Genomic DNA, 18,135 nt, shown 5'->3' with positions numbered 1-18,135 from the left:
AGTTCTACACAACATATTAAGTGGCGTTTCAACCCCACACATCCATGGTGGGGTGGATTTTGGGAGCGATTAGTAGGTATTGTAAAAGGACTTTTGCAAAAAGTTTTAGGTCGAGCGTCTCTCAATTATGAAGACTTATTGACATTATTGTGTAATTGTGAGAGTATAGTCAACTCGCGTCCGTTAACGTATCTTTCGGACGATCCTACTGAGTTAACCGCGTTAACCCCAAGAGAACGTTGGTCGACTCCAGGTTGAGGAAGAACCCAGTGAAAAGAGTGCGGGAGTGATTATAAACAGAGCACCCGACTTAAATGAAAGATATACGCGTTGTGGCCGGGTGGTGAAAACTCCTTTAAGATTTAAGTGATATTTTCATGACTTTTTCGTAACTCTCTGCATTTTTTGAGAAATTATGTAAAATTTCTCAAGGTGGGAGAGTGTCCAATAAATACTTAATGTTTATTTAAGAAATTCCCTAATCAGCGTATATATACAATTGCGTAGATTTAGTTAGAGTTAGTCAGTCGAATTTGTACCACCGAAACATACAGAATTAAATAAAACTTTAAGTCACATTTGTGTATTTTAATACAAATGTAATTTTTTTGTAATAGAAATTTAATTTTGTATTTTTTCGAACCAGGAGTCTCTTGCGAAAATTAACCGTAGGACATTCCTAACGTAATACAACACATCATTATCAAAAATATGCGCATACGTATGAATTACTTTTACCAAAAATATGCATAAGTGACACAAAAACTGGTACTATAAGTAAGCATCTAAAACATTATAGCATAACTTTATAATTAATTATTTTTTAAAATTTTCAACTATAATTTAAAGCTTTATAACTTATATATTATTACTTATATATTTATAGTTTACACCTTTAATTTTTTTATAAATTTGCACAAGTAAAGATGCTTTCAAAATTACTTTTTCAACGTTTGAAATTAATTTATTGACTAAATCAAATTTACTTCTAAGAACTTCTGCTACTCTGTTTATTCAATTTTATACCATGTAAAAGACAAGTGACGTGTACCATATTTCGATAAAATAGTTTCAAATTTTCTCCTACCTTTACCATATACGGAGCGGCATCTGATCAAAATATTAAAAAAATTTCATTTTTTATTTCTTTTGGCAAAAGGTTTGTCAAAGTTTTGGTCTGTAGGATTTGTATTGGAGTAATTAAGAGCAATTTGGGAGAGAGTAGAGTGCGTAACTGGATCGCCTTTCTGTTTCTTCCCTGTATATTTTTATTTGTACACTCAGAAGAGTGACTCATTTCCAAGTCATCTCTGGGCCATTTTTTTTTGTCTCTGTGTCTTGCTCCCATTCTTGTCGAAGTTGGGACAGAATGCTTATGGCCAGAATGGTGTTGATACAAGCATGCTATTTAGGGTGGCAGTGAATAAAATTAAGATAGGTCTGATGGTAACCAACGTTCTGAAAGGACATGGTACATGAAGAAGATTCACATGCGCTTGAAAAGAAAAATCTTCGATCAATTTGTACTTTCAGTTCTAACGCACGGAACATAAATATTGACCGTTAACAGAAAAGTAATCAATAAGTGGCACAGGGAGCAATGAAGAGGTCAATGTTGAATATATCGCTCAGAAACAGAGTTTCAGATCAAATAGTTAAAAGAAAAACTGCTGTTACGGACGCAGTTAAAAGAATTACAACGCTGAAAGGGAACCGGGCAGAAAATTTTAGAATGGAGACCTAGATACGATGCTTATCGTAATCGAGAACGTCCTCCAACAAGGTGGTCAGACGACATCAAGCGCATTCATCACAACTGGAGTCAGGGTGGTCAAGATCGGATGGAATTATTTACGGAAGGCCTATGTTCAGCAATGGACGCAAAACGGCTAATGAGTATGATGATGATAAAATGTACATGTACATTAAATATGACTGACGATTATATGATATGATTTTATTAAATAGCAGTTGCCGGTCAGAAGCCTAGATAAAGGAAAAGAATCCTTTGGATGATACTAGCAATCTGTCTAGAAGTAGAAAGACCCAAAGAATTAAAAATAAAGCCTCGGACGGGCTAATATTGGCAACAATGTATAAAATATTCTAATGAGAAATCTTCTACGCGTTAGGCAATTTAGTTTACAGATTTGTGAAACACAATAGCGCATATTATGAGTTTGGAATGTTTTTGGTACAAGTTTATATATTGGTTCATGAATATGCATTTGCATTTATCCATTAAATTTAAATATTCATTTTAACGACTTGTTAATTTATATCTTTGAATAGGTAATAGGTACGAAAATTTCGTAGTCTATACCACGTATTTTATTGGTAGATATTTTCAGCTAATATATTGCATATACCTATGTGATAATATTCGTCTTAAAGATTAATAATTATTTATATTTTATGGAAGGTCATTTAGCCTTGTACTTCCATATTTTCTAACTGTAAATATTCGATTTTAATTAAATCTAAGGAAAAAGAATTTATTAGGAACAAAAATGACATTTTTCCAATTATAGCATTTGAACTATTTGAATTTCATTATTACTTTTACCGAATAAATTTATTGTCTCTAAACTAAACTATGTAAGATATTTTTATTTTAAAATTTTAATTTTATAAATTAAAATTACTTTAAAATATAAAATATATTGGATTTTTGTATATTACATAAATAAAGTAAATTATTTATTTATTCAAAAATAGGCATTGCAATTTTGTTACAAGCTACCGCCATCTGCATGCGACACTCATAACTGTAATAGGGCCAAATAAAACATTTCCTACCATTGCAACGTCATAAAAGACAACATGTCATGTCAAAAATTTGTCAGCAGAAGAATCGTATGATTTGAAAGTGAACTCCGAAAGCAATTTATAGTTTTTATTGTAATAAAATAGTGAATTGTTATTAACTACCTTTAATTCCTATTCAGTCTCTTCTTATTTGTCAGCCCAGGTAAGTAATTTTATGTTAACATAATCATGTCGGCTTTTTCATCACAATACAAATTTATGACGTTAGGCTTTTAGTAATCTGCTGATTTTTCTTTCTAATTATGAAAAAATATGTAAGATTTAGTTTTGGTGAAACAATTAATGTAGCGTTTCTGTCACCCTATGGGATATTTATATATCGGTCCTAAAAGTCTCATCAATTGCAAGGAATATCAAAATGTACAGAAGTAGGTAATTACAAAAGTAAGATGAAATATTGTATATTGTATATTTTATTTAAATCTTAAATATTGTTTTATGTGGAATATATTTATAGTTTATGAAAGAGTTGTGAAGGTTTTACTAAAATATTTAGAAAAATGTTGACAGTATATGATAAAATATTTTTACTGGTGTACCACCAATATCAGTAACATTCTCTAGGTCTATCTAGCTTTTGAAAAATTTAAACATATGAAAGGACTTAAATATATATAAATTTAGATCAGATTCCAAAATAATCATCCAAACAACAATGCGAATGTAAGACTGCAATGAAAGGACCACATAATAAGATGATACATAAATTCATAACAATACTGAAGTAATACATGAAAACTTTATAATACTTCATCCAGGAAAATATCTGATAGTTCTGAAGGCAACTCAACTATACTTGAAAAATTGATAAAACATAAGTGTGAGCTCTAATGTAAAAAGAGTAGAATGTTTAGATTTATCCCTTTCTGCACTGTTAGAAACATTATGGAAGCTAATGTATAGATAGATAAAACACTTTTTTTCTTTGTATATGGTCACTAATTTTTATTTGAAAATCGTCACTTATTTTTTGATACTTTGTTTCTTTCATTTTATTTAATATTTAGACTCTTTATTATTATTAATATTTTAACATTTACATTAATAACATTTTTTATTTATATATAAAAAGATACATAAATCTTTAAAAAACTAATATGGTTAGGAAATTGTATTAAATAAATTTAGGCATAAGAAGTGAAGTGTAAAGTTATGTGAAGTGAAAAAGGGGATGTAAATTTAAGGTTTAACAGAACTTAGTTTAGTAGGAACCACATTTAGTTACTGTAAAGCATTAATTAGGTACTGTTAAGATATGTCAAAATATTATATGGCAAATATTTAATTTGATTGAATTTCTATGACTGACTGACAAAAATATACAGAAACAAAGAAGGTATTTACAAACTCCTGAGTACTAGAAAATACTGAATCTCTGGTAGAAAGTCCAAGATAGATTGACTAATTCCCTTAACAATGAAACATGAATTTAGATGAAATAAAGAATGTAAATATCCGAAAAACATAATGAGTGGTTTCAATTGCACCTTCCTAAATATTACATAACACCAAGTAACCATTTTTACCTAAAAGTAACAATTACATTACGAAAACTTCCAGAAAGTCAGTAAAATAACTTTGTTATTTTTTAATCGCATTTACAGTAATAATAAATAAAACAAAAGATTTCTAATCACTTAATAAACTTTTACTGCTAATTTTTTACATTTTCCTTACTTGGCCCCATTCTTACATACATTTTTGGTTTCATCTCTTATTGTTATTCTCAAGCATTCTTCTATTTTAATTTTTTTTAATAATAACTCTTTATATTTATTTATGTACCAAGGGCATTAAGTAGATGTTTATGCCTCAGGTGAAATGAATCATAGTAGAGTGAGCAATACTATCGTTAGGATAATGATCTCATATAATATGATCATAAATGAAAATCTGTGGCTGTCAAACCTAAAAAGTTAAAAAAATGTCAAATCTATCTATTACCGGATCTTCCCAGAATTGCCAGTTTTCTGTGAATTCTACTAAATAATGTTATGTACTTGGTTATAATAATTTAATTCCATATTTTGTAACTTTAATAATGAATATTATTAAGAAGTTATCAATTTTTTTTTGTCTTTATACCTTTGTGGGCTATAAAATACAGTTTATGCCCGCACAGGCATAAAGTATAGGTACTATTATGTAGTCGGTAACTAAGCATTAAAAACACAATAATGAACTACCATGCCCTAAAATAAAATAATATTGCTTTCTACATTTGGCAATACAATGAGAAAAAGAAACCTAACTGAAATAATAATAACTGAGATATCATGGACCGAACATGTAACAAACAACAAAGTCATGAGAATAGTCAACAAAAGAATGGAAATATTGGAAACTATCAAGACATGAAAGCCGCAATACCTAGAGCATGTTATGCATAATGAAAGATACAACATACTTCAATTAATTATACAAGGGAAAATCCAGGACAAGAGAAGTGTATGAAGGAGAAGCACATCAATCAAACGATTCAGAGCGGCAGCATCTAAGATCAGAATAGCCATGATGATTGCCAACCTCCGTTACAGAGATTGCATGTAAAGAAGATCTGAAATAAGACATTTTATTCAAAATTCTTATCAAAAATTAAAAATAAAATCACAAGGAAGATATCTTCTTCTTTAGGTGCCATATTAGGTCCCCTAACATTGACAATTACAGCGGAAAATTTTTTATGGTCTTCAGCTAATTGAAATATTTGTTTGGCAGTGCATATTCCCTTCCAATCGCGAATGTTCTTGAGCCATCACATCTTCCTTCCACTTCCTCTGTAGCCCTCGAATTTACCCTTATAAGATAACATTGTCCTACATAAGATAATACTGTCGTCAGCGTATCTAAGATTATTAATCAGTTCACCATTGATTTTCACACCAAAGCCTTTATATTGCAAGGCCTGTTTGAAAGTTATGTCTGAGTATATATTAAATAACATCAAAGATAGAATAGATCCATGTCTGACGCCCCTTTGAATATAACATTCCTTAGTTAGTCTCCCATCGCCTAGTATGACTGAATCCAGTGTAAGTTTTCTTTGATACAGAGATCTCTACCATCAATGTATTTGGCTCTTAATATGTTGGTAAACACTTGCATGATCGTTTTATCTAACTGACTAGGTACCACATTTAATCGCTTATTAGAAATATAATATTCTGCAAGCGATCTTCAGGCTTTTATATTCCACCGAAATATTATAGTTGTCAATTTTCACGTTTTTTTTTTAATTTTAAAATTTACGGTATGAACATGAGACATTACAGTATGAATTCATTTTAATATCACTGACTACAGCAATGGGTTTCTATATATTGCTGACAACAAAAACAAAATTAAAAGAACATACATTACAGTTAAGGGATTCCCCATAAAATATAATCAAAAAAGAACAAAATAACAATATTGTACAATATAATCGAGGGACTCCTTGTAAAACATAAATAAAAAGGATTGCCAATCTGGTAGATTTTAATTCCATTTTTTTATTTAAGTCAAAAAACAATGTTATGAAACACATTGTTCTAACCCACCTCCTATCCTTGTAATAAACGATAAAGTTTTAAAAGATCCCCTCCACCCAAATTGCGTTACACAATACTTAAATGGCCCTGATGAATAGAATTCAAATAAAGTAAATATGGTAAGAAAAGGAGAAGAAGGTTGGTTCTTAGTTAAGATAAAAAAGTTCAATTTTGATGGTAGAAAAAATAAGGCATCGAAAAGAAAAAAAGTAGTTCAGTAGTTGTTTTTTAATTGTAAAGGAACGGATTGTTTGTGATCCTTGGGGAAGTTATTTAATTTTGCATTTGGTCTCAATATCAAATAGAAATTTTGAGATTTTGAGCAAAAGCAGAACAGATTATCAGTAGTTGAAAAGTTTTAGAGGGTTTTAGTTTATGTTTTGATCAAATCATGTGAGGTCAGCAATAAATAAATGTATTTGTTGCATCTATTAAAATTGATCTCGCATTCTGTGGAATTTGACATGGTTTAAACAGTTTATTTTGCTTTAATTGAATCTAAGACACATCTAAGATAATATGGTATAACCTTTTGGGTGGGTGTTTGTTCTTGGATATTTTAAATCTATTCCAGCTCTTAAATATGCGTGTATTAAAATCAGCACTCATTGCTTCTTCATCTATGTTTAACTAAATAAAACACTTTTAATGTCAAAATGTTAAAGTAGATTACGTGAATTCTTTAATGATCAGTTTATCTGATTACCTTGTATATGTGCCCTATTTCTCTTTTAATTATGATTTTATTTTCATAAAATGTAAATAAACAGAAAACATAAAACAATAACAACTAAAAAAAAAACAGAAAATCATGACAATGTGTAATATTCTTTTTCCCTCATTCCTATTCCCCTCTCATTTCAAAGGTTTAGAATTTTGTCTCTGTTTTATTCAATTAGCGGTGATACCTGTATATATCATCAATTTCAGCTTTTCCATTGTTTTCTTGAGGCATTTCAATTAATTTACTATTTTGATTGGGAATTTACGATTTTAGTTTGAAATATGTTTATTTTGATGTTTCGATTTTCACTTTGGAATTCGTTCCGAAGTGGAAATTGAAAAAACAAAATAAACATATTTTAACCTAAAATGTTGAGGTTAATTCCTAATAAAAATAGTAATTGGTTGTAAATATAAATAGGTAATAGTTGGTCCCAGATTTGTAGGGTAGAGTGCTTCAAGAATGCGCACTTAAGGTTTAATCAAGTGTAAAATCCAAACCAATTGCGTTGAAAGTATATTTATTTTTATTTAAGCCTGTTGATACATAAACAACAAAATCAATTATAATTTGCGAACTAAACAGTATTACCTTAATAGAAAAAGTGAAACTAAAAAAAAGTGCTTTTGCGCACTCTTATAAATCCGCTTTTTAAAAGTACGCGTTTAGGATTGTAAGATTGCGCACGTAATTTTATGAACATATGTCACATTTATAAGATCCAAAACCTGCATAGGCACTGTACTTTTCATGCCACCATTCAGCACATGATATGCACTTAATCCAGTTTTCTGTGATAGGTTCTTTAAATGTTTCGTTGCACCCTGGACAGCTCCAAATTTTCTTAGGAGGCGTTGTTTTTGGCTTTGTGAAAATAGATTTTTCATTTGATGAATATTTTTCTTAGTAATGGAATTCTCAAGAACAATAGTTGGACTGTCAAGAACATTGGGAGTATTTTCAGAGGCTGATTCAGACATTTGATGTGATTGAATATCGATTTCAGACGTAGAGTTTTTAGCGACTTCTGATTGTACGTTAAACGCTTCTAGTTCCGTAGTTACTGCAGCTGTAGCAAGTTCTTCTCGTTCTGTGACAAAAGTGGTCATGAAGTCAGCGTCAGTAAATATGTCATTATTAAAGGGACATATCCCCGTCACTTTAAAACCTTCAATTGCATTCGTTATAGTAGCAGCTTTAAAGTATGCAGGAGCAAATATTGAAGCAATTTGGTAAACCGTAATTACCCGCCCTGGATGGTTCGTCAGCCATTTTTCACATTCGTTGGAATAAAGCTTTTTTAGCGGGCTAAAAAAATCTGTCAAGTGACTGCATACGGTGACTACTATGAGGAGAAAGTGTTTATGCGATAATGTTTTATTGTCGAAAAAAATGTATTGCAATGCTGCAATGAAACAATGGGAAGTGTGATTATCCATTATCAATAGGAATGGTTGTTCCTTTGTCAGCTTAGCGCGATCTCTAAAATGTGTAACATAATCAACAAACAGGTCCTAATTGATGAAACTACTGTCGGATACTATTCCAACTGATGATGGTGGAGCTCCATCCAAAAGTTCTGTCTTCATTCTTTTACGTGGATATATAAATGCGGGAGGAATATATTGTCCACCAGCACTCATTGTGCATACAACAGTAACATTGGTTCCCGGTTCTGCGCTACATGTTTTATTGACACACCTTTTTCCTTTTGTAGAGAAAACTTTAGGAGGCCTGTTTGGGACAGTGGAAAATCCGATTCATCCATATTGTAAATTGCATGTGGCGGAAATTTATATGCATTCATTAACTGCGAGAGATTTTCATAAAACCGCTTACACTGTGGTTCATTAAACCCAATAGCCCTGGCGACGCTAGTAGCGGTGGGTTGCCTCAAACTAACATCTTTGTGTCGTTTCAAAAATCCACGTAGCCAGCCCTTGCCTGCCATTTTTGAAGTTCTATCAAAACGATGTTCTAATTTATTTATTTCAGCGAACTCAAACGCTAGACTTCTTAGAGCTCTAGAAGTTAACCCATAAAACATGTCTATTGTTTTTATATAGTTGCCCAACTCTTCTTCCATTTCTGCTGTTAAAGTAATGTCGTATCTTCCCAGCTTTGTAGCTAAAGTTGTTCTTTTTAGCCTTTTTCTTAACGTACTTTCCGCCATTCCTATAGATTTTGCCACGCACCTCTTACCTTCTCCATTTTCAACCCTTTTTCTTGCTGGCTTCATAACCACCGGTGAGCATAATGCACGCTGAGAAGTTCGTTTTCTGCCAGACATGCTTAAACAAAAGAAAAAATACGGTTAATCCGTATAAAAAACCTGGTTTATGTGCGCGCGTACTCTTACAATATTAATGACTGCGCACTTTTAGAAAACGAGCATGTTTTAACAAATGCCAGTGCTGTCTCCATCTTGGTGCAAAATTGTAAACAACGGTATGATACATACGATTCTTCAAAGTTTATTGGTATTACTGGTATAAGTATTGTAAAATATTACCGCGAAATTCTTACAAACTACAGTTGTGTACAATATCAAAAATTTCAAAATATAAGAAAATAGATAAAACTAATTAAAGTTACCTAATAACGTTATTATCGGTGTTTATATGCCTAAAATGCTCAAGACACATACAAACACAAAGCTTAATCGGTACGAACTAAACTAAACTTTGTTCCTGTTTCCTGTCGACGACACACTCCGAAAATCGACGAGTGCGCACTCTTATTGACCGCGCCCTCTACCCTATTATTTTTTTAATGTTCTGATTTCTGATTTATTTTACATTGCTTTTGGATCCAGAGCTTTCAACATTTAAGCAGTGTTTTACTTACTGATAAGTTTGAAATCGCTAATGCCGGTTGTGTGCGTTTAAAGCATGTGTGGATAGACAATGTTACTGTAAATGCCACATAGACAGATCCAACATCGCGCATGTGTCGTGTGCCGACTGTATCCGAAGAGGTATACAGTGGCGTGATTATTCTTTTTATATAATTAATGGCACCAAATAGTTACCGTTACGTTACTGACAGTGTGGATAAATATGTAAACAAGGCGCTCGGATCGAATCGGTAGGAAAATAAGGATTTGCTCTGGATCATCGTAACTGGCGCCTACTGCATAATATACAGTTGTTACAGTATAAATCCCGATTCACATCATTATCTACGTCAGATTTTCAAATGTTAATCAATCTTTTTTCTTCGGCTTTATTTAAGTTTTACTTTTGTGATCGATATATTACTATTATTCATATGATGGTTTTATATAATTTGTGAACAATGTAAAAAAAGTGTGATGCTTAAAAGTTACACACTAGTACATGCTTCTTTTTACAGATTTTAGTCTTTCTTATACTTTTTTCATCCATCTTATGTTTTTTTAGTCCTCGCCTTGGATCATCTTTTAGCCATTTGAAACCAGTGTCTTTAGTACACCAGTGAATATTAGTACAATATTGAGTGATATACGACAACCACTAAACACTATTTTTCCTTCAATGGAATCCATAAAGAGTTCAAAGTGTTCCTCTGAAAAGAATTAAATTTGATTTCGTACTTCGCTTGTATTTATTATTGCAGTATTGGTAACTTTCTTAGGGCTAGTAGGTTTTTTGGTAGGTGTATTAGGTTTTACGGCCTGAGAGATAGAACTCACACTTGAAATATGTAAATTTAAAGCTGCAGCTACACGCTAAAACAAGAATGTTTATTTTAAGCATCTACATAAACATATAAAAAATACAATACATACGTCCCTAACAACAGTCAACGGTAGAATGGGACCGTTATTATCACGCTGCTGTTCAAAATAATGATTCAAAGAACTATTACTGACTATTTTAACTTCTTATGTGACATTTTGGAATTCACACTAATTTTGTCCTAAAAAGAACAGAGTTTAATTATTAATAAATAATAAACAAAAAAATAGAAGTGTCAAAACTGCAACTGTCAAATACGTGTTACCAATTTATGCCAAAATGTTATGATCCGTACAAGTTAAAGTAAATTGTAGTTAAAGTGTGATCCGTACAAGTGTGCTTCATTAAAATGCTACCTATCTTATATACTAAAACGCTAAGCCCTTTTCTTGTCCACCACTTTACTCAAAAACCATATTAGATAATTAAAATATTTTTTCGGAATATTATTAGTATTACGTATGAGATTGTCAAGATATACTTTTGGTACAAAAATTCACTTCCGGTTTTGAGATGACCGGAAGTTAAAATTTACTTAAGTTTTAGATCCCACAATGTATATATGGATCGAAAGGTCTCGTCGAGACGAATCTAAATATGTACTTCCGGTTGCGATCCGACACCGGAAGTGACCCGAAACGCGCATAAAACGTCAAGATAGAGCAAATCTTACACCGGATTCTTGATCAGCATGCAAAATTAACTGCTAAATGATATCCATGTCGACATTTGATGAACTAAAAATTGCATTCCGGTTTTGTGGTCGACTTCCGGTTTCGTTTTTATTAGTCAAATCAATAGAGAATTCAACGTAGAGTTCAAAAATGTAAGTTCACGAAATTATCATTTATAGTTTTTGAGTTATTGATAAAAATATTTTTACTTCCGGTCATTTTATATATTGCATATTTTTCTCGCAAAATAAAAATTTCATTTAAAAAACTCGATGTAGAGTTGGTCCGCTAGTATAATGTACTTATACAAATTAAATGAAACAAGTTATAGTGTATTTCTTTAAGTTTACATTAATAGAAATCTTCAAATAATGTTTTTACGTGTATATAATGAAATATGCTTAGTGGCTGTAATTCCAGTGTACTTGGCTAAAAGATTCTAAGAAGGAACATATCTACGACTTAAATATTTTTTGTTGGTAATATGTGACGTTACTTACTATGCCGCGGTTGACGTGTATCGGGATTTATACTGTACAAACTGCACATATTATCACTTGTCAAACGAGTGACGTTGCGCGCTAACTCCATTTTACTTTATCTTTCATTCTTCGCGTTTTTAACAGCTGGCAACCCTAATTTGCGATCATTTTTTCTCAGGCAACCTCAGATCATCATATTAAAAAAATAGCTTTAATTTGATATAAAAAACATGCATATACTTCATGAGCAACGTATTTTATTTAACAAATAAATGAACAAAATTAAAATTTTATTCAACAATTAATTGCTATTAATTACATTAAAAATATTTGTGGCCATTTTTGACTGGCAACCGATTGATTAATGTATTCTCATAATTTTAAATGCATAAAAAAATGTGAGTTTGAGTAACTACGTTAAGAACGTAGTGATCTTGCGGTGGGATCTTGTACTATGAGTATATTAAGAATTGAAGGCAAATTCAAGTTATATCACAGTATTCAATTTGTTTTTTAGAAATATAGTTTCTAGTTTTTGTTTAGTTGTGTTTGCATTATTTTAATGATCGAAATTAAATTATGGTTTGCATACTATTATTGTATTTTTTTGTTAAATAAGAACATCATATCTTTTAATGGGCTACAGCCCTTTCTGGGTCTTGGCCTGTTTGACAACGTTCTTCCATTCTGCCTTGTCCGATACTTTCCTTCGCCACTGCCTAATGTTAATGGTTTTAAGACCTTCCTCTACATCGTTTATCCACTTTCTACGGGACCTTCCTCTTGTCCTATTTCCTTGGGGTTTCCATCTCTGGATTACTTTGACAGCTCGATTATCTTGCATTCTTTCTTAATGGCCAAACCAGTTTAGTCTTTCCGACTTTACCAATCTAACGATATCTGCGCTCTGTGTTAATTCATCCAACACATAGTTCATTTTTATTCTCCACGAACCATCGCTACAATGGGTTGGTCCAAATATCTTTCTTAATATTTTGCGCCCAAATATTCTAATTTGATTTTCATCAGTTGTTGAGAGGGTACACGTTTCAGATCCATATGTGATCACTGGTCTAATTACTATTTTGTAGTCAAGAACATCATATAAATAAATAAAATCATTTTAACCGTTTTTAAACTAATTTTTTGTATATATTGTAAATTTACAGTAAATAGAGTTATCAGACTAACATTTTAAGCAAACGCTATGTTTATTCACTGTACCACAATTTGCATGTCTGTTTTTATTTAATAAAACTAATTTAATAATACGCCACCTTGGTGTGACATCACTAATTATTAAATTGCTTTTATTGCCTGTAAATAATAAGGTAGAATGGCAACCAGTACATACGATGCACATCAATTTTTAATGTTTACTTATAACATATAAATATATTTATTGAAATATTGTATCAAAGGACAAAATAGAATTCTTGGATTTAACATTAAGAGGATACATAATAAAGCTCCAAATTCTAATAGCAAGAAACAGGTTATGATGACTGATTACGGTGTAACAACGTTTTTTCGATCTTAGTATATTAAAGCCTGACTTATATAATAGTGTTAATCTCAATAAACCTACAGTTAAAACCTTCGAAATGGATGAAATTTTAACACAACATTGGCATGCGTTTTGCGATTACCTCCTTATCACCCAGACTTAAATCCAATTGAGTCAGTATGGGAATCAAAACACTATGTGACACAAAAAAATAGATATTTTAATATTAGAAATGTTGAACAGTTATGCCACAACCCTCTCGATGAATTTGGTGCTGATAAATGAAACACACGTGATCATCCAATAAACTAGAAAAATAAGTTTTTGGAAGCAGAATCTTTCATGACGCAATAACAGATAATTTTTTAATTAATTTAGGTGATGATTCTGAATCGGAAAATGAAGAGGAAATCGACGATATTGAAATAAATGTCATATAATATATTCTTCAGTATTATAGATAAGTCTCTTTAATAGTAGCAAATAATTTAAGTTGTCACAAATAAATAAAAAATTGTATTCTTATTGGCGAATATATGTGAAATTTAATAAAATCGTATTACAATATAACCAAGGATAACTGGTTATGCGTTAACACTTGTATCAATTTTCTATTGTTTGCTAACTTAGTTAATTAAAGCTTTAAAAAAGTGGTAATGTTCCTTTAGTAACTTGTGTACTCTTCGTTTATACGATATAACTAAGTAAAGTAAAAATTCTTGTTTGAGTGACAAAATGTAATTAATTGAAAATTTAATCTATAACCTACTTTAGTATATAACTTAAATGGTATGTCTACATTTTTATGGTCTATTAATATTCATATATGTTAATGAACGTATAGAAACATCTATGAAATGGTTGTAGTAAAAATTCCTTCAAACATACGTATCATATTCGTAATTACAGACAGGTAGTTTTGAAAAATTAAATACTAAAACAAATAAAGTTATCGACTTAAAAATAGGGACTTAAAATTGATATCATGTATGTCTGCGGAAATATCTTACAGTGGAAGATGTAGAAATTATTAAACATTGTGTACATATAAGTACTTCATTTTCTTCTTAGCCTTCTCTCGTTCATTTTTGGACATAGTCCTCTGCCAACTCCTTCCATCGATCTGTATCCTGAGCAACATACTTTCAATTTGTTCCGACTATTCTTTTAATGTCGTCCACCCAACTCATCTGTGGGCTTCCTCTTGGTCGTCTGCCTTTGTAAAGTCTCCAATGTTGTATTATGGCGTTCCAACGTTGGTCTTTTTGTCTAGCAGTGTGACCTGCGAAGCTCCATTTGAGTTTGGCAATTTTTGTTGTGATATCCCTCAACTTTTGTTTTTGATCTTACCCATTCGTTCCCCTTTTTATCTGACAGTCGTATACCTAACATTGCTCTTTCTGTTGTGACTAGTTTATTCATATTTGACTTGGTTAGGGTCCAGGTTTGACATCCATATGTCGTGATAGGAAGGATACATTGGTTGAAAACTTTGCTCCTCAAGTATTGAGGTATTTTGCGGTTCTTCAGTATCCAACAGAGTTTTCCAAATTCTGCCCATGCCAGTCTTGCTCTTCTAACACATAAGTTTACTTATGTGTAGACATAAGTACAGTATATCTACACGAAATTGAATTCAAAGACTTCGTCGCTTCCAATAAAAATATTTTATAATCAATCAACACATATAAGTGCACTCCATAACGTTTCATATACAATTCGTGAGTTTTGTCATTATCATAACATTTAACAGATATAGGTACATTTTACATTACGAATATCGTGCAAAGAATAATTTTTGTAGAAGCCGTATCTTTTTATTTCTTGTACATAAAGAGATCTAATAAACATGTACGCTATAAACGACAACATAGCTGACTATAAAGATAAATGGAGACAACATATTCACAGGATGAAAAATAAAAGACTATACAAAGAATAATTAATTACGATCCAAAAGAAGAGATGTACCAAGACCTCGAAAAAGGTAGTCATAGCCTTGTGAAGACGAAACAGACAAAGTCTAGTCCCTGTAGTGAAGATGAAAAGTTAAATTCTGATCAAGATTTTCTCGTTCTTCTTGCAATACATTACATAGTTTTTATAGGATCTCGGAATGAACAGGTACTTTCAGTCGTCTCTCTAATTGATCACACACATGTTATATTGAAATATGGATTTTACTAGACCATTATAAACGCTAAATTCCGACTCCCCCTAAATATTGAAGTAAACACATAGCTACAGCTGGCCTTGCATTAACAAGAAATATAGACGAATAAAATTGGCGTAATGACGACATAACTTTGGACAATGTTCCTCATGCAAGAGTTAATTTAACTTTCTTCCTTATTTATTATAAACAGGATAACCTGATTGGTGCTACCTTGGTTACCATTATGTCATCTATTTGGCTGATATGCTTGTTCCATTCTTTTTTTCTGTTTAACACCCATTCTTTTATAGTTTTGACGTCCCATAATTGTTCTGTCTTTACTCTTTTCCCTATCGATTAATTTTTTTTTTGCTATTCTCGCCTTGATTTCTGTTGTTTCCAGTATCTGTGTAGATCTTGATGTTTCGGCTCGTGCTTTCACTATGCATGTGCTGCTATTTAAGCACGTACTACTTATGTGGCTCTTGTGGTTTGTTTTCTCAGATCCTATTCAATATTGGTGCAGCAAATCTCAATACCTACATATCTGAACGTCATTTTTTGTATCTAAAATATTTCACAGTCCTTCAAAGTTCTAAATACTAAGTAGGCTTTTTTCTTTGCACATTTCTTTAATTTCTCTGCTGCTAAGCGTTTTATTTAGATTTAGCTTTGTTGACTTTTTTACTCGAGTATAGAAAGATACTCCTTCTAAAAAATACCACCCTTAATCATTACTGAACCAGTCGAAAACTTCCTGTGCTGAACAAAATTATCTGGAGCAATGTTTCATTTCGCCTTCTCCAAACTCTCTGGCGCGTTCATCAGGTTAACGTGGTTTAAATTTAGATTCATCCTAGAAAATAACTCACCTCCAATTATTTTCATTCCAAGCGTAGTGAGTTTGAGCAATGTGAAGTAGCAGTTGCCTGTTTCGCAGATTTAGCTAAGTACAATAGCGCTGTTCCTCCAATCGTCGTCTAACTATTTAAACAGTTTTGTTATTTCTTCTATTGTCTATTGTCACTAATAACAGATGCCAGTAAAATCTTGTTACTTATCATCCAAAACAGATTAAAAACTTGCCTACATCATCAAATACCGCAGTAACAAGCGGGGTTTGTAAAGGGAAAAGGTACACGTGAGAAAATCCTGAACCTGAAGCCTGGCGGTAAGAAAGGCTCTTTTCAATGTTAAGTAGCTAAGGGAGAATGAAACTCATCTTGTCTGATATAAACCCCAGCTTATTTTGTTCTCTAATTCTTTTCTTTTCAAATATCAAAATGTGTTCTTGCAATCACACACTGCAAAATCAAAATAGGAAGTGATAAATCACCAATCGGTAAAGGAGGTATCGGACGACCGCGCAAAAGATAAAGTGACAAACTGCCATAGAGTTATCAATTCTCCAATGAACAAACAGAATTGCTTGTAAAGAGGCAGAAGTTTTTCTTATGTCCAAATCTTGCACTTAACGTCAAATAACTTAGTTGTAATGAAAAAAGTACATCCTCTAGTAGCTATAACTGGAAAAGCTTTTTTCTACAGCATTAATTGCTTTAAATAAACTTTAAAATCAATTATACGTCATCGCTTTTTGTCTGATAGCAAGGAATGTACAACAGGAAAGATATTTGTTTTTTTTTCGTGTACTACCGATGTTCACGTGAATTGTATATAATTAGCAAAACAGTGAATTATAGCCATTGAAAGTACCACCGAATAGTTATGTCGACTTTACACTACATGATTTATCATGTGATTTGTCATATTATTTGGTCATAAAGTCAAATTTCCATGTTAACACTGTGTGATTTGTCATATGATTTTGTCATAAGCGCTGTCCGCATGATAAAATCATATGATTTTCGATAATAATACCGGTAATACCAACATATTTAAATATCGCGCTTTATTCTTATGTCAATTCAGCGACATTCACGCTGACATTCACTTACCGAGAGACAGCATCCTTTATTTATTTATTTTTTGTTTGTTGCATTGATATTGAACCTATTATCTAATGTGTGCTATTGCGTCGTATTTTTCTTTTATTATTTACCTATTTAGTTTATTTTATTCTTAGTTTAGTGGTTTATAGTCTTCTTAGTCATAATTTTAGTTTAGTTTCTTCATTCATTAATTATTTTTAATTTGGTATAATATCAACACTAAATTTGATATACCCTGTCCACGATTTCTTCGTAAGAGCCACCTATCTGATCTTTTTCTTCTTTAATAGTTTAAAAATCTAACAGTTGATACCTATACTGTGTCTAATATCTCTATGACCATAAACAAAAAGAAAAATCAATAAAACCTCACTCATTGTCACTCATATCATAAGTCATAACTTATCATGCAGTGTAAACACGATTTTTTAAAACATCATAGAAACGAGGAATCATAACAAATCTCATATGATATTGTCATGATAAAATCATGTAGTGTAAAGTCTACTTTAGAAAATCCTTCAGCCTATAAACTATCACCGTCCATTGTTAATACAACAGTT

General features: G+C 31.6%; 1 protein-coding gene across 1 annotated transcript in view; it reads left to right on the top strand.

Moving 5' to 3' along the window:
• Positions 1–2,822: 2,822 nt before the first annotated feature.
• The window catches only part of ATPCL (ATP-citrate synthase), a 177,938-nt gene continuing 162,625 nt past the window's right edge, over positions 2,823–18,135 (top strand). Inside the window, exon 1 of the mRNA XM_072520092.1 lies at positions 2,823–2,971. The gene's annotated coding sequence lies outside the window, so the exon portion shown is untranslated. The remainder of the gene's footprint in view (positions 2,972–18,135) is intronic.

This window comes from Diabrotica undecimpunctata, chromosome 1, assembly GCF_040954645.1.
Source record: "Diabrotica undecimpunctata isolate CICGRU chromosome 1, icDiaUnde3, whole genome shotgun sequence".
In the NCBI taxonomy this organism is placed as follows: domain Eukaryota; kingdom Metazoa; phylum Arthropoda; class Insecta; order Coleoptera; family Chrysomelidae; genus Diabrotica; species Diabrotica undecimpunctata.
This window is presented reverse-complemented; position numbering and strand designations above follow the sequence as displayed.